Source organism: Rosa rugosa, chromosome 3 (genome assembly GCF_958449725.1).
Source record: "Rosa rugosa chromosome 3, drRosRugo1.1, whole genome shotgun sequence".
Taxonomy (NCBI): domain Eukaryota; kingdom Viridiplantae; phylum Streptophyta; class Magnoliopsida; order Rosales; family Rosaceae; genus Rosa; species Rosa rugosa.
The window spans coordinates 45,008,439-45,024,441 of record NC_084822.1 but is presented as its reverse complement, the minus strand read 5'-3'; the positions used below and the strand labels follow the sequence as shown (position 1 = coordinate 45,024,441).

At 37.8% G+C, this 16,003-nt stretch overlaps 2 long non-coding RNA genes across 2 annotated transcripts; both read right to left on the bottom strand.

The window, feature by feature from the left end:
• Positions 1–384: 384 nt before the first annotated feature.
• LOC133738371 (uncharacterized) lies at positions 385–3,445 on the bottom strand. The gene is made up of 3 exons (XR_009860098.1): positions 3,350–3,445; positions 588–640; positions 385–482 (listed from the first exon to the last, which is right to left on the bottom strand). It is a non-coding gene; the product is annotated as an uncharacterized LOC133738371 (long non-coding RNA).
• Positions 3,446–6,087: 2,642 nt separating this feature from the next.
• Positions 6,088–12,347, bottom strand: LOC133735862 (uncharacterized). Its single transcript, XR_009859306.1, has 5 exons — positions 11,981–12,347; positions 11,533–11,700; positions 7,350–7,609; positions 7,155–7,254; positions 6,088–6,291 (listed from the first exon to the last, which is right to left on the bottom strand). It is a non-coding gene; the product is annotated as an uncharacterized LOC133735862 (long non-coding RNA).
• Positions 12,348–16,003: the final 3,656 nt, after the last annotated feature.

Here is a 16,003-nt window from a genome sequence, read left to right as displayed (position 1 = left end):
GTCATTTGGGCTGAGTGTTTGGACCTAGGGCTATAGATTGTTAGTAGTTTTGCTTTCAATAACTCTTTTCTAGGGACTATGCTTGTTATTTTTTCTTCCGGGCACTAATGAGTATAGTTTTACTCGGTCTATTACTATGTCCTAGGTTATTGTAGTAATAGGCTTGCTTTTTTAAGTGAGCACTGGTTGTATAATAAATGGTCTAGTCCCTATGTACCATGTGGTACCCCCACAACCTCTTGTCTATCTGCAAATGGTAGCGGAGGGGTATGTAATGGTCATTCTGGCCTGAGATTTATAAGAATAATCATTTATCGATTGATTCAAAAAAAAAACAAAAAACAAACTCTACCACTCAAAATTTATTATAATTACAGTCTCAATTTTTTTTTCATGGTAACCTTTTTCACTTTATTGGTTTCCTTGTTAGCTCTTCATTGTCATAACTCATAACCTAGAAGTCTGGTGTTTTCCTTGCTAGCCTGCATTAATATAGTCCAAGGAAGTTCCAATAATCAGAATTACAGAATAATGAATGTCAGAAATGATCTTCCTTAGTCAAAAACGTATGAATATGTCAGACATACCATGAATGGTTCTCCAAGGATCAGTTTCCTTATAAGGTATATTTGTTCAAAACCTGAAAAACCATATGAAAAGGTATAGTCACGATAAAGGAATCAAACAATGAACAAAACCAGACCAAAACTTACAATCAATAAAACAAAGATTATCTGCATTACTAATTGAGAAATATTGAATCCACATACAGGTCCAGAAAGAAATAGACAGAACAATTCTCATCAACCATCATAAACTAAATAAAGAGCAGAGCAACCCTACCCTTTTCAAAACTTAACAGAAAATGCTTACTGTGCAATGAAATTAAAATTTTTTAACAACAGTACCCAACAAATGGGTGACTCCAAACTTCGATACATTATGTTTCAAACAAATCATTTTGGTAAATAAACTTGAAATCTCGACCCAAAATATACACATGCCGTTAAATCCACCGTTAGTTAATGTTTGGTCAAATTTGTCAGGGAAAATCTGTCTATTCAATTGATACGCTAAAAGCAAGCGCATAATTTAACCCTGAAAATATCGTTAGTAGTATAAGCAAATAGGGATCGTTCTATTCCGGGGATTGAGGGTACACCTGTCATTGTCAAACAATTAAACAATTAAAATTAAAACATAGTATAATATTCACAAAGATATTCACAAGTATAAACATTATTTACGAAAAAGGGGGATTTTGTTTTGATTTTCGAAAATAAACTAAGTTAAGAAAACAAATAAAACATAAAAACACGAATGGAATGAGAGAACAAAGATCAAAACCCGAAACTATTATTAAAATTGATTCAAACCCTAATATTGTTCATCTAAGTCATGAGAAAGGAGTTGATCATGTGAAACATTCGAAAGCAAATAATTTCCCATTTTTACTTTTCAATGCTAATTAACCTAAGCGAAAGCACCTAGATTAATCCTATCAAACATGTAATCAAGCCCTAGAAAGCTAGTCAATCATGACATGTTTAACGCATTAGACATAGAGAAAGGCTATCAACTCAAGTGTACAACTTAGTATGGAAAAGTCCACCTAATTGCAATCCTCATCAATTAAATTCGATCTTTGTACAAAACCTTTACTACTTTGATTCAAGTTTACACAAAGCAAAAAGTTGATTCATGTTCTTAAACCTAGCAACATTCATATCAAAACCCTAAGTGTTTCGAACCACATAAGATTAAAATACAAAAGATATCTATAACGCAAATTTAATTAAACAAACTCACATAAGCAACTCTCGAATTACAATATATGAATCTGAAAATTCTCAATTAATCATAAAATCCCAGAAATTAACAATCGTTCAAACATATATGTCAACTAGAGCAAAACCAACGAAATACAAAGCAAAGGTTACAAAGTAGAGGTTGAATTACACCGTGGATGGAGGATGATGATGGGTGAATAACGATGGAGTTCTTTGAAACTCGAAAGCAAGCTTCAAAGGTGGATGGTGGAGGAATAGATCACGGCTTCTTCTTCTCTTCCTTGGCCTTGCTTGAACTTCGTGGCTTGCTCTAGAGGATGGAGAAACTCACGGCAATTCTAGAGGTTTTCTGATTTTTTTCTCAAGTCTAAAACGTCAAAGAGAGGAAACCCTTTGCGTTGAGAAAGAGGGAGTATATATAGGGGACGGCCTCCTTGCTCTCCAAGCCGTGCACTTCTCTATATTTTCCACGGAATTAATGTGATAATTCCACATGACTTCCTCCAATGCTTGCTTGCCACATAAGCCCTATGAGGTGGTCCAACCAATCACAAAATTCTCTAAAATATCTCCCTAAATAATCTTGCCGAAATTCCCATGATAATATTCTGATTTTCTCTTTTATTTCGGCCAAACTACCTTTAGGGATTTTAGGAATGTATCTAGACTTGTTTTGAGCTTTTCTTGTTGTCCACACTTCTTCCTTCCTTAAAACTCTCTTCTCTTGGCGTCATCTTTGCTTGGCTTTCACGTTGCTTCCTCTTTTCCCTCTTAATTTCACACCGCAAATGCACAAGATAATTCTCCAAGAATATTTCGTTCCAAGAAAATCTCCCTAGAAAATCTCCACCGAAATCTTCTTTGTAATTTCTGATTTTTTCACGCCACTTCCTTGTTTATCTCTTGGTATTGGACGGCAACCACATCTCTAGGGTTTATTCTTGCGTCACAAACCCTAATTGCATGGGCTTTGTGGGCTTTTGATCCATTTTGCCGAAAATCCAATAAGTCTTGAGAGTTCTTGGGCCTTGTTGCTTCAACTTCAAGCCTTTATACATTCCAACGTCATAACACTTTATTTTTCCATTTCTTTTTCATGGTTGCGTTGGAAACTTGCTTGGTAAGATCTCCTCTCTTTTCGCAGGGTTTCCTGGTTGAAGCAGGAAAACTTCTTTTCTTCATTTCTGCTCATTTCTGTGGTCCATTGTTTCTCATTTTTGCTCCCCTTGACGTTTGCAAGCTCCTCTTTCCATTCGTGAGTTCATTTCCACTATTTAGCTCCGAGGTCCTGAAAATAGAAACTAATAAGAAAAATAGAAACTTTCCTAAAATGAAAAATGGCAACTTTCCTAAATTGAAAATGGAAACTTTCCAAAAATGAAAAATAGAAACTACAAAATAGAAACTTTCTACAAATAGGAACTTTCCCAATCAAGAATGGAAACTTTCCTAAACAGAGTTTTATTAAGGAAATAACGCAGAAAATGTAGGGAAATGCAGTTAAAACGTCGCATTAAAATGCTCCTATCATCAATGATTGATGAAAAAAAAAAACTAACAAACAAATATTCAATGTTCTCCATCGACTCCGACAATCGAACCAGCGCTAAGCTCCACCGACTTCTTCTTTCCTACTGCGCCTGCTGGCACGCCATACTCTACTTCGCAATCTCCATGACCCTCCCTTCCAAGCCCACAGCCGGAACCCCCAATCCGCCGCACCTATCAACCACTTCATCTCTCTCTTTTTCCTCAAGAACTCTTTGGGTCTAGGGATGGCAAAAATCTCCATCGAGTAGGGTACCCATCGGGTATTCGACCCTAACGGGGAGAAATTCAGGGGAAATCTGGTAACGGGGATAGGGATCCCCAGTATTCGAATTCTGAAATCGGGTACGGAGCGGAGATGATATATTTTGATCCCCATCCCCATACCCACCCAATAAGAATTATCTGAAATATATATATATATATATATATATATATATATATATATATATAGCCGGACTATATATATATACAGTCCGGCTACACTAAGGACATCCTTAGTTTTTCTCAGGTACGGAGTGTAGCCGTCCTTAGTTTTTCTCAGGTACGGATTTCCGGTTTTCACCCACTTTCCGATCAAATTTTCACATCTTAACCGTTCAGTTTTTAGGTCCTAATGTATAGATCACCTATGCAAAATTTCAGCCAAATTGGTGATCATTAAGGCATCCAAAACTGCAAATTACAACAATGTAAACGAACGGTTCCGGTTCGACAGATTCGGTTCGTTCGTCTAAATTGCCGTTTTGGACGCCTTAACGATCACCAAATTGGCTGAAATTTTGCAGAGGTGATCCATACATTAGGAACTAAAAACTGAACGGTTAAGATGTGAAAATGTGATCGGAAAATGGGTGAAAACAGTAAATCCGTTCTATAAGAAAAACTAAGGACATCCTTACCTGAGAAAAATCCTATATATATATATATTATTTATAAATAAATATTTATGGAAACTTTATCTTTTTGTCAATATTTAAATTCTATTAATAAATATGTTCAAAAAAAGGAAGATTCTTTTAATAAAAGATCTTTATCAACATGTCAATTTTTCTTGATTGAAATAAGAAATTTATTTTATTTTGATGTTTGATTTTAACTTCATATTTTACAATCCATAGTTATTTGTATGAATTTTTATATAATAAATTAGTAATATTGTTAACGGGGATTGGGGCGGGTATAGGGACCTAATCTCCAATGGGGATGGGGACGGGGAATCCCCAGTATCTTATTACAGGGATTGGGGCGGGTAAGGGATGGGAAATGAAGTAAGGTATGGGGAACCATTGCATCCCTATTTGGGCCTCTGGCTTCACCCCCACCCCCACCCCCACCACCATCACCTAACCCTCTTCGCTTCCTCTGATCCCAGAAAACCCTAATTCCACCTCCATGAAATGACCCTCTTCATTGTCCTCACTAACCTCTGAATTCAAAAATGAAATTGAACCATCAAGACTATTTAAAGGTTCTCAAGTATCTCTACCTTCGAAATTTGCAGGCCTAACGAGACTTTGATTGTTCTCCTTGGAACCCATTTCGATCACCTTTAAGACTAGTCCCAACACATTAGAACCCAAAAGAAAGCACCTTCAAATACCAAAAACCAAAACCCCTAGATTCAAAATTAGACGAAACGGGGCAAAACCCATGATCTGAAACAAGAACACAACTACGGAACCCCAGAACCCACATCATTCAGATTTCAAAAATTTAAAATTTCCAAAAGAACAAAGAACCCAAAAAACCCACAAACCTTGATGAAAGGTCGAGTCTTTCCGCCCCAGATCAAAAATCAGATTGGTTCAATTCTGGTCAATGGTTCTGGGGTTTGTGAGTAGCTGGATTTTGGACACTCAGATTGGTTTGTTTGGTGATTTGAGTGGTTGTGGATGGTTTGTATAATCAGAGCAAGTCAGTAAACATAGGATTGAGGAAGAGATACTCAGCAGGAGAGAGAAAGAGAGAGAGAGGGACTAGTGGAGCGTCGACCGTCGAGGAGTGGTGAGTGGGGAGAGGGAGCGAGAGGGAGAGAGAGAGAGAGAGAGAGAGAGATAGAGAGAGAGAGAGAGAGAGAGAGAGAGAGAGAATGGAAAATACTAAATTATCCATAGAAAAATGAATAATGGCATAGGATTAACGGTGTTATTGACGTCATGTACATATTTTAGGTCGAGATTTCAAGTTCATGTACCAAAATGATTTGTTTGAAACATAATGTATCGAAGTTCGAAGTCACCCATTTGTCAGGTACTGTTGTTAAATTTTCCCCAATAAAAATGTGTTCATCAACGCCATAACAATTAACGGAGACTCACCCATCACAGAAAATCAATCATTTTTCCTAATCACTAAAGTCTATTGTGCAAATAATAGTCATAAAAATTGAAATTACTAATCCTAAGTCCGAACACGTTTGTGGACCTTCTACAGAAAATTGATAGGATTCCCTTTTCTTTTCTTTTGAGTTGGGAGTGGAGTAAGCCTCGTCAAGCCCAACCCGGCCCGTTCATAGTGGGCTTGGAGCGGGCCGGGCCGGGCTTCATTATAAATCGCAAGATCCAAGCCCGTCCACATAACGCGGGTCTTGCGGGCTTTTTCGGGCCTGGTCGGGTAGCCCTCGTTTTTTTCCGGGCCGGGCTGGACTTTATTTACAAAGAAATATTTAAGGATGCATTTTTTTTTCTTTAAGAGGTTTGGAACCCAGCCTAGCTAGGAGGTTCATCTCCATGCCCGGTTGAATTTATTGAAATAAAAATACAAAAAATACAAAGTGTAGGGAATGGGCGACTATACGAAAAGTCCAAAACCATTCCCCATGCTCGGTAGAACTCTTCAACCAATTTAATTAATTCTGGGCGTTTTTTGTAATACATTTCTGCCTTTCTAGCAAAGGAATCTGCATCTTCTTCAATGAGTTTGATCATGTGTTTGACTTTGGCATCCATATCTGTTCAATAAGTTAAAACATAACTAATTATACACATGATAGGGGAGAAAATGGAACAACATTGCTGATATACACAGAACATCAAAAGTAAAAACTAGAACTAATTAAACAAATGCACAAGATTAATTGAACAGTGATATATGCATAATAACAGAAAATCATGATCACCACATTGTAAAGCCTGTATGATCACATTGATTTTATGGGTGCAGTCAACAATAGAGAGAGAATTCATGAAAATATGTAGAGTTCCAAGTTCTGTTCTTAGTCATTATTAGCCAAGATGCACAGTAAATGAATTGGTGATCAAGATGCATCTTTGATCTGATATTTTCTTGACAGGAAGAAACAATATCATGTCAAAATATGTAATGCAGCTATCATAATCAACTCTTTCATGAGAGAATTTGTAGGATGAGCTGTTACTAATGAAATTTATTGAATGACCAAGACAACAATGCAGCAATTAAAACAAAGAAAGCAAATCAGGAAAATTACAGACAAGGGATCAAGATGCATCTTTGATCTGATATTTTCTTGACAGGAAGAACCAATATCATGTCAAAATATGTAATGCAGCTATCATAATCAACTCTTTCATGAGAGAATTTGTAGGATTAGCTGTTACTAATGAAATTGGTTGAACGACCAGGATAACAATGCAGCAATTAAAACAAAGAAAGCAAACCAGGAAAATTACAGAGAAGGGAACCAATAGGGAGGTTTCAGCTCAAAAATACCAACAATGTCCAATAAACCACTTTATTTTTAGTTATGAGGATTTCAGTTTCGAAATTAGCTATCTAGTGCAGCAGTAACAATCTGAAAGTGCAGCTTAATAGTAAGATTAAAGCGCGCATTACCAGTAACAATCTGATAGTGCAGCTCAGGTTCTTCAAGGTCAGGTTTTGAATATTAAGGCTGGAGATTGGTTGAAAGCTCATGGGATTCAACTTGTCTCACCTACACATTTAAAGACCAATTGAAGAATAAAGAACCAGTAAATATGTCTTGCTGAAAATAAAAAAATAGAAGCAATGAACCAAAAAACAATGTACCTATTCACCAGAGTCATTTCCAGAATCATTATCAGATTCATTTTCAGCTTTATCTTCACTATTTCCCATCCAATCTGGTCGTCCTTCTCTAATGAGTCTCCTTTCTTCAGCTAGCTGCACTTCACGCTGAGCCTCTTGCATCCTTGATTTTGCCAAACTCCAATCTTTCAAGCAAATCAATGCCTCTATTGTATTTGGACTCAAGTTGGCCCTTCTCTCAGATACAATTCTACCTCTTGCACTAAAACATGACTCCGAAGCTACAGTAGAAGCTGGAATTGTTAGCAAATCTCTAGCCATGAGAGAAACTACAGGATATATGTTAGCCAAATAGCCACACAAGTATAAAAGGTACAAGTAATAGTATAGAAATTTAATAAAGGTTGTCGAACCCACGAGGATTAGATTCCTTTTACTAGCTAGGGTGTTAACCTAAGGAGAGCTAGAATATGCAAATGTACAATCACAAACCTAAATTCACAAGGAAATCTAGGCTCATGGTGAGTATGTGCATTGTGGTGGTAGTGAAATTGTTTGTTGGATAAAGTGGTGAACCAATTTAAAATAAATTCTCAAATGTAAAAAGTGAAAAGGGTGAAAGTAAAAGTAAAAAGGTGAAAAATGAGGAGCAAAAGAGTAAAAGTAGAAGTAAACTTTATTTATAGTTATTTACTTATTTATTTCTAAAATAAATAAGAAATAATGGTAAATAAATGGGTACTTGGTCAAAAGTCGGAAGTCGAAGTCAAATGTCAAAAGTCAATTCCGAGGGTTGACCAAGGTTGACCGACCTCTTAAAACGCGAGGATCGACTCAACTTTGGTCGCTCAGATTGGCGATGGTTTAATGGAGCAATAAGGATGTTTTCCTTTTTAAGAAAGAAGTTAGATTCCCAAATTGGTAAAAGTTGAAAGAAATAATAAATAGCCTCATTAAAATAAAAATGATTTAGTATGCGCGATTACTTAGAGTTAGTCACGATGTTTACCCGGATAATTACTTACAAACTAAGTAATGGTTCAAGAAACATGATCGTTAAGGAAGAATAAGCGGAAAGCACCGAAATGTGGAATACGCCGACATTTCCAGGTAGGGTGAGCTATCCCTTCCTTGTTAGAGGTTTTTCTATATACGTGGAATGCTCTAGTATAAGAGTATGTTGTCTGTAAGTACGTTTTTTGTTGTTTATTAGTCAATATCTCGTGATATCTGTGTTTTTATAATTGATAGTTGTTGATTGCGAAAACTGAGGCTAGACTTGCATGTTGAGATACTGTACCCCACTGTATGTTTGTACTTGTGACCTGAAAGTGAATGGGACCTAGACGCGTTGATTCCTAGTCATCCCACGGTGTTGATAACCGTGAACCTCCGGAGGGGGATGTGCTCCTATGTGCGTCGAGGAAATGTAAGTACCGACGGTGAACCAGTCATAGGACACTCAGGGCCAAGAAATGGACACTTTCGGACATTCAGGGCCAAGAAATGGACACTTTCGCTACTCGTAGTCACGAGGACTATAGACTAGTTGGCCGGTTCTCGAAGAATGACGAACCGGTCGGTCACCGATTGTTCTAGATTAGGTGGCAGGTAAGTATCTCGGAGCTCCAAGTGGTGTAAGCATGCTGCACATGATTTTCTGAAAAAGACAACGATGATTGTTTTTGTTTGCATTTGTTTTACTCGATTTTACAAATGCGCACAATCTATATTCTAGTAGCTATGTTTTACTTATTAGTTTTCAAACCTAACTAAGGTTGGGTCGGCCCCTATTGGGCTAGCGAGGACGAAATGCTCACCCCTACATTTCAGGTTACAACGAGGTCACTCCGGACGATCTGGACTAGAAGTGGGTTGTTGGCCGAGTTCGTGTGTTGCTGTTCCTGTTTCTTGAAGTCCTCCCCTTTGGTACTCTGTCAATTTACTCGTTATCCTTTCAATGTTGAACTCAGTTGAATTATGTGAGGTCCGCCTACCTGGGAGCGCGCCTCACTCTATGTTTTATTGTTGCTATTGAACTCCTTTTATTTCAGTTATGATGTAAGCCCTAAGGCGTCACAGTGCACTTGCCTACTTTATTTTAAAGTATTTCCAGACTTGTTAATATGAATATTGGATTGTTGATCGAAAGTCCTTTCTTAAAAGTTTTAATTGTTTTCTGACTTTCTAAAAATTGTATTTCAAAAGGTCTTGTAGTATTAAGTTGGTAGGTCTACGCTATGTCTACGACGTATCAAGCTCCTATTGGCTTAATATTACGGCGCTATGGTATACCCATTCGGGTCGCCACACCCAATACTTATCAAATTTGTCCTTCATTGCAGCCAATGCATCCTTAAAGACAAAACAATCAGAATATGCCACAAATACTGTATGAATATCTATCAAGCAATTAATAACACGACATGATGTAGGGTAATAAACACCATAAAATATCTTAGTTGAGGATGCAAAAATCCCTAAAAAGTCATTAGCTAGCTGAGCAATTGACCAATCTTGTTCCGATGGAACATCTCAATGCAAGACCTATTTTGAGTATTATCATTCACTTTTTGAGCATACATATTTAAAGGCCCCTTATACTTTAAAGCTAGTTCTAAAAGTTCATAAGTGGAATTCCACCTATGAGGCACATCATTGTCAATATATATATTTTGGCAAATCAAAATCCTTACAACAATGCACCCACAATTCAGGTCTCTTATTAGAAGAATTCATGCTTCGAACAACATTGATTATTTTATCAATAGATGGACCTAAAATATGTAAACCATCTTGCACAATCAAATTCAAAATATGAGCACAACAACGTACATGAAACAACTTTTTAGGCACTGTCTCAAGCATAAGATAAGTGGGAAGAACAAATGCAACCACATCATTATTCATAGCATTGTCTAAAGAGATGAAAAATATATTATTATGAATATGCCAAGACAACAATTCTTCAAATATATGATTTGCAAGTGACTCTTCCGTGTGAGGGTACTCAATCATCTTAAAGCATATTATTCTTTTATCTAAAGACCAATCTTTATCAATAAAATGTGCTGTAAGTGACATGTAACCCATTGTTTAACGAGATGGCCCAACATCTGAGGTCAAACGAATTTTTCCTTCAAACTTTTCAAAAAGACTCAAAAGCTCATTTTTGCCCTTAGTAAATTTCTTCATCACATCTCTTTTACATGTTGAGGCTGAAATTCCTACATATTGAGGACAAAATCCTCGACAAATCATTCCTTTAAAATCATGTTTTTCAACAAAAGTAAAATGCAATTCAGCTCTAATAACATAATCAACAAGTTCTCTACGTGCAACATTCTTATCGTAAGCAAAAGTAGTTATATTTCTAGAAATATCAGGACCTAATTTTTTCTGCCCTTTCTCATGAATTTGTAAATGTCTTCTTAAATGACTAGTCCCAGCACTAGGACCACCTCTAAGCAAAGCCTTACAAACCCCACATTTATTTTTTAGAACTATATTTCCATGATCATTAACTTGAACCCTTTCAAAAAATTCCCAAACATTACTAGTGAATCTAGATTTCTTAGAAGATGCTGAAATAGATGAACCTTCGGTTTCAGTCAAATTATCAGCATTAATATCATCCATTTCTAGTTGGAAATAAACAAGTCAAGATATTACTTGAGATTTTTGAATGAGCAAGCTAAAACTGCTATGAGGCACAACTTAGTTCGTAGAAATGCTACTGTCCATTCCTTGGTTTGCTCTTCTTTGTCTTGCAATATTAGAGATTACAATCGATCAGTTCCATTAAATAGCCCTCAGTTCCACTAAATAGCAAGCTAAGAGTGACATAAACTACTGGTAAGGAGCTCAGCCCTCAAATCAACACTTTGGAGGAAATCTCACAATTAGAACAATAAGATTTCTTTATTCAAAAAAAAAATGTCGAGTCAATGAATGTTCTTATTGACCCAAAAATGGAATAATTAATCCTTAAAAGAAAGAAACAGAGGTCAAACATCATGAGATGAACAAACCAATAACAGGGATTGTACCAAAAAAAGAGAGAGAAAAGAACAAACCAAGAAGAGGGAGACACCCCTGAACAAGTAATTAGCAACAACAGCCAACAACTAAATTAATCTTAGGAGTGCAGCTAACAAACTGGAAGTAGAGGGACAATAGTAAAATTATTAAAACCATTTCTCACCTTTGAGTGTACGGTACTACCGATCTCGTTTGCAGTTCGGATAGCTCAAGACCTCAAGTCCTTGTTTGGTTAGATCGTATATGCAGACCTCAAGTCATTCTCTGCTAAAACAACACTTCCTTTTGGCAACAAATGAGTGAAGACCCACGAAAGAAATACAACCGGCACCTAAATGCAGCAGTAACCAAACAAAATTATATGAGTTTGAGATTAATATCAAATCATTATCTACATGAAACCACAGGATTACAGAATACAACTTAATTTTAGATTTCTTTTAGTCTTTACATAATTTACTTCAAATTTTGTTGCCCATAATAGGAAAGGGTACAAAAATCAAAATCCGAACTGATGAAGACTAAAAATAAAAGACACAGAGATTGCTTCTATAAAACAAACAGAAACAAGGAGATTCTACAATCTTGACAGGGAAAGAAGAGGAACTTACTTCTCATATCAAAACGCAAGCCGAGTAAGTGACCGGAGGATTGGAGCTTGGAGATGGAGGGAATGGAGGCAGTCCTGAGATTTTGGAGGCCTGGAGCGAAAATTATAACAAGATTTACTAAAATTATAACAAGGCTTACTAATTGTGTATCCATCAAAACACTATGACAATTTCGGCGCAGCAGAAAAAGTAAATAAGTTTTATAACTTAATAAATGACTATAAAATATTGAATATAAAGTTCATTGTTGTTGAGTTTCAGTTTTTCCTGTTTGCTATAAGGCCTACGTCCTCCAATTTGGTATTTTTTAAAAAAAAATTGAGAGAGGAAAGAGAAGAAAAAAAAAACTAGAGAAGGATAAACAGCAAAAAATGAGAGATGATAAAAGGGAAGAAAGAAAAGAAGAAGAAGAAAATAAATGCCCACCAAATGAGAGATGAAAAAAGGATAGAGAAAAAAGAAGAAAAAGTAAACAAAATTAATCGAACCCACCACCACAAGCCATTTCCATCAAATTAATTATAATCGAACCCACCACCACAAGCCATTTCCAGTTGAACTACCCCAAGGCCGGCTCTAGCAGCAGCTGAGGATTTTGATTTGTGAGAATGTGAGAGTCCGACCTAAGTGAGTAAGTGACCTAAAATGGGCTAGTGTGAGACAACTGGTCTCCACTACTCTCCGATCTCCAAAATATGACTAAATCCAACGGATACTTTTCTAAAAATTATATATATATATATATATATATATAATTATATATATATATATATAATTATATATATATATATATAATTTTATATAATATATATTAATTTACGGGCTTTTACAGGCCTTGCCTAGCGGGCTTTTGGCGGGCCGGGCCGGGTTTCAAACCCCTAAACGGCCCTCTACCCACCTGGCCGGGTCGGACTTTGGCCTTGCGGGCCTCCATTGGCCCACTTGATCCGCGGGCTAAATGATGAGGCCTAGAGTGGAGGGCCCTAAATTCCTTAGAAAATACAAAAAAAAATTCCTTTGAAACAAACTTGGATTCAGATTAGGTTGCAAGTAGTGCAGAATAGTTGGGCTAAAATGTTTGAATAGTGAATAGTGAATAGAACATTAACGCCAATTGAATCATACTAATTTACCTCAGAAGAACTCAATTTCTACCTTGGGTTGTGAAATTGACTGGGTACGTATTACGAATTCAAAACTCCTTCGTTGTAATGATTGCAAGTCGGAGAGCAAGAGAGACGAATAGAGAGAAGATGGTTGCTTAGCAGCGGAAGCAGCAGGAGCGCTTAGGCTTAAAATGGTGCTGAGAGGGCAGTTTGTGAAACCAGATCCTCTCACCATCAGACCCAATATCTATGTACTGGAGGAGAGGGAGGAGAGATGGAAAAAAAATCAGGCTCTCGTTGTCGATGGGCGAATGGCAGGTTGTAATTTCAAAAAAAAAAACATAAGGGCAATTCCATCTTTTCAAGAAGGCTCAGCTCAAGTCGATAAACGGCAGGCGATCAGTTTTAGTGTATGTATAATAATACTAATAATAATAATAATATAACAGTCAACCCCATAATTTGTACCACCAACTCACCAAGAATACTTGTTCAACTCAACCCAACGTTGAGTTGAGAAATTTTGAGTGAGGAAAATTCTTATGCATATAGATACACAAAAGACGATAAATGGGGAATTAGATAGTCCCTATTCAAAGCCCTAAAGTTGTGGACAAATTAGCAGTTCAACCCTAAGACATGCATGAAAACAAACATACACCTAGGTTCATATATATATGTGCCGCATCTGTCACCAAGGAATTTAATGACCTAGGTAGAACACATGCATATGTATACATGTGTGTGTATACACTATGTTTGCAACAATTTTATGCAAATTGCAATCCCAAAGGTTACGCCTAATGAATTCCTTATATGGAAATTAAATCTAGTCATTGAGAATCTTCCTCAGACTTCCCTATTTTCTTTCTGGGTTAGTTAGTGTTTGGTGTGAGTCATTATTGTGTTTCCATCTACTCTGGTCTAAACATACTGTAGTAACTTGGTGCTGTTATTCTTCATCAGTTTCTACATCTGGTATCAAAGTTTAGAGGAGTAAAGAATTGCTGGTGGTTCAAGGATGGCCAACAGAATCGAGTTCTCGCAGTGCCTAGTCGGTAAATTTGATGAAAAGGGCAACTTTCAACAATGGAGAGTCCTGATGAAGCTTTTCTTCAAATTGATGGAATACATTGAGGTTGTAATCAATAGATTCAAAGATTCGGGAGATGCAAATCTCAAAACAGAACCAGAGAGAGGAGTTAATCAAAAACCAAAAGAAAGATAACATAGCGCTAATGTATATCTATGGAGCTATCGATTCTGAAATTTATGAGAAGATTGCACATGCTGCTACCGCAAAGGAGGCCTGAGATTGTCTCATTAACAACTATGTGGGGTGAGATAAGATGAAAAAGGTTCGGCTCTAGACTTTACAGCGGCTATTTGAGCTTCTTCAGATGGAGAGAAGAGAGAGTATCTCAGAGTACTTCTCATGCACCTTCACAATTGTGAATCAGATGAGAACCAATAGGGAGGTTATATAGGATCTCCAAGTCATGGAGAAAATTCTTTGGACTTTGACAAAGTGGTTCAAAAGCAAAGTCACAGCAATAGAGGAGTCACGAGATCTCAGTGCCCCGACAGTGGATGAGCTGATGAGTTCCCTCCAAGCCTCTGAACAGAGGCTAAATGAGAAGTCAAAGGTTGCAATCGAAGAAGCATTGGAGATGCAGTTGAACTTGAGAAGGAGAAAATTTTGGCATACCGCATTGAAGGACATTATAGTGGTGAGGGACGCTACAGCCGTGAGACAAGAAAACAAAGTTCAAGCTACAAGAAAGGATCGAATCACCGATTTGGAGTAACGAGAGGAAGAGAAAGAGCTTGTACATCGAATCACCGGCTGACAATCACTTTCTCATTGCAAGAGAAACAATTAATCATCCTCTGATGGTTATCTCACTTGTTTAGTATGTATACTGTTTATTTATTAATACAAAGAGGGATCTACAGCAAGTTTTCGAGTGTGATAGTCTCTTCAAGGTTGTGTAGAGATGCTTTGTGTCCCTTGTTGGTGCCGATTTCGGCATCAACGAGTCAACGGAAGATCCGTTGAAATCCAAGTGTAAAGTGGTGGGGTTGTTTTCTTCAAGTGGGCCTATCTTTTCCTTCGATTAGTTTGACTACATGAGTAGCTTTGGTCGTCTGCTTGTGACTGAAGGTATGCCCCTGGTGGTCATGTGCCTAGTCTTGGTCGTCCACCTCTTGCGACTGAATGTATGGCCTCGGGCTTCTTTTGCCTGATGTTGGGCTTCCAGGCTTCCTTGTTAGGTGAAACTGAGGGTCTCGTCTCGGACTTCCTTCACCTGATGTTGGGCCTCCAAGCTCCTTGTTGGGTGAAGCTGAGGGTCTCGTCTCAGACTTCCTTCACCTGATGATGGGCCTCTAAGCCTTGTTGGGTGAAGTTGAGGGTCTCGTCTCGGACTTCCTTCACCTGATGCTGGGCCTCCAAGCTCCTTGTTGGGTGAAGCTGACGGTCTCGTCTCAGACTTCCTTCACCTGATGATGGGCCTCTAAGCCTTGTTGGGTGAAGCTGAGGGTCTCGTCTCGGACTTCCTTCACCTGATGCTGGGCCTCCAAGCTCCTTGTTGGGTGAAGTTGAGGGTCTCGTCTCGGACTTCCTTCACCTGATGATGGGCCTCTAAGCCTTGTTGGGTGAAGCTGAGGGTCTCGTCTCGGACTTCCTTCACCTGATGTTGGGCCTCCAAGCTCCTTGTTGGGTGAAGTTGAGGGTCTCGTCTCGGACTTCCTTCACCTGACGTTGGGCATCCGCCCTCTCTAGCTGGCGGAGCTCCATGGAAAAGACCTGCAAATGTGAAGAGATGGAAGGTTATCGGAGGACCAGCCTAAGGCCGGCCAAACACACTCCGATGCCTAAGTTAGATAAGTGTGTTTGAACATTTATGGAGATTGG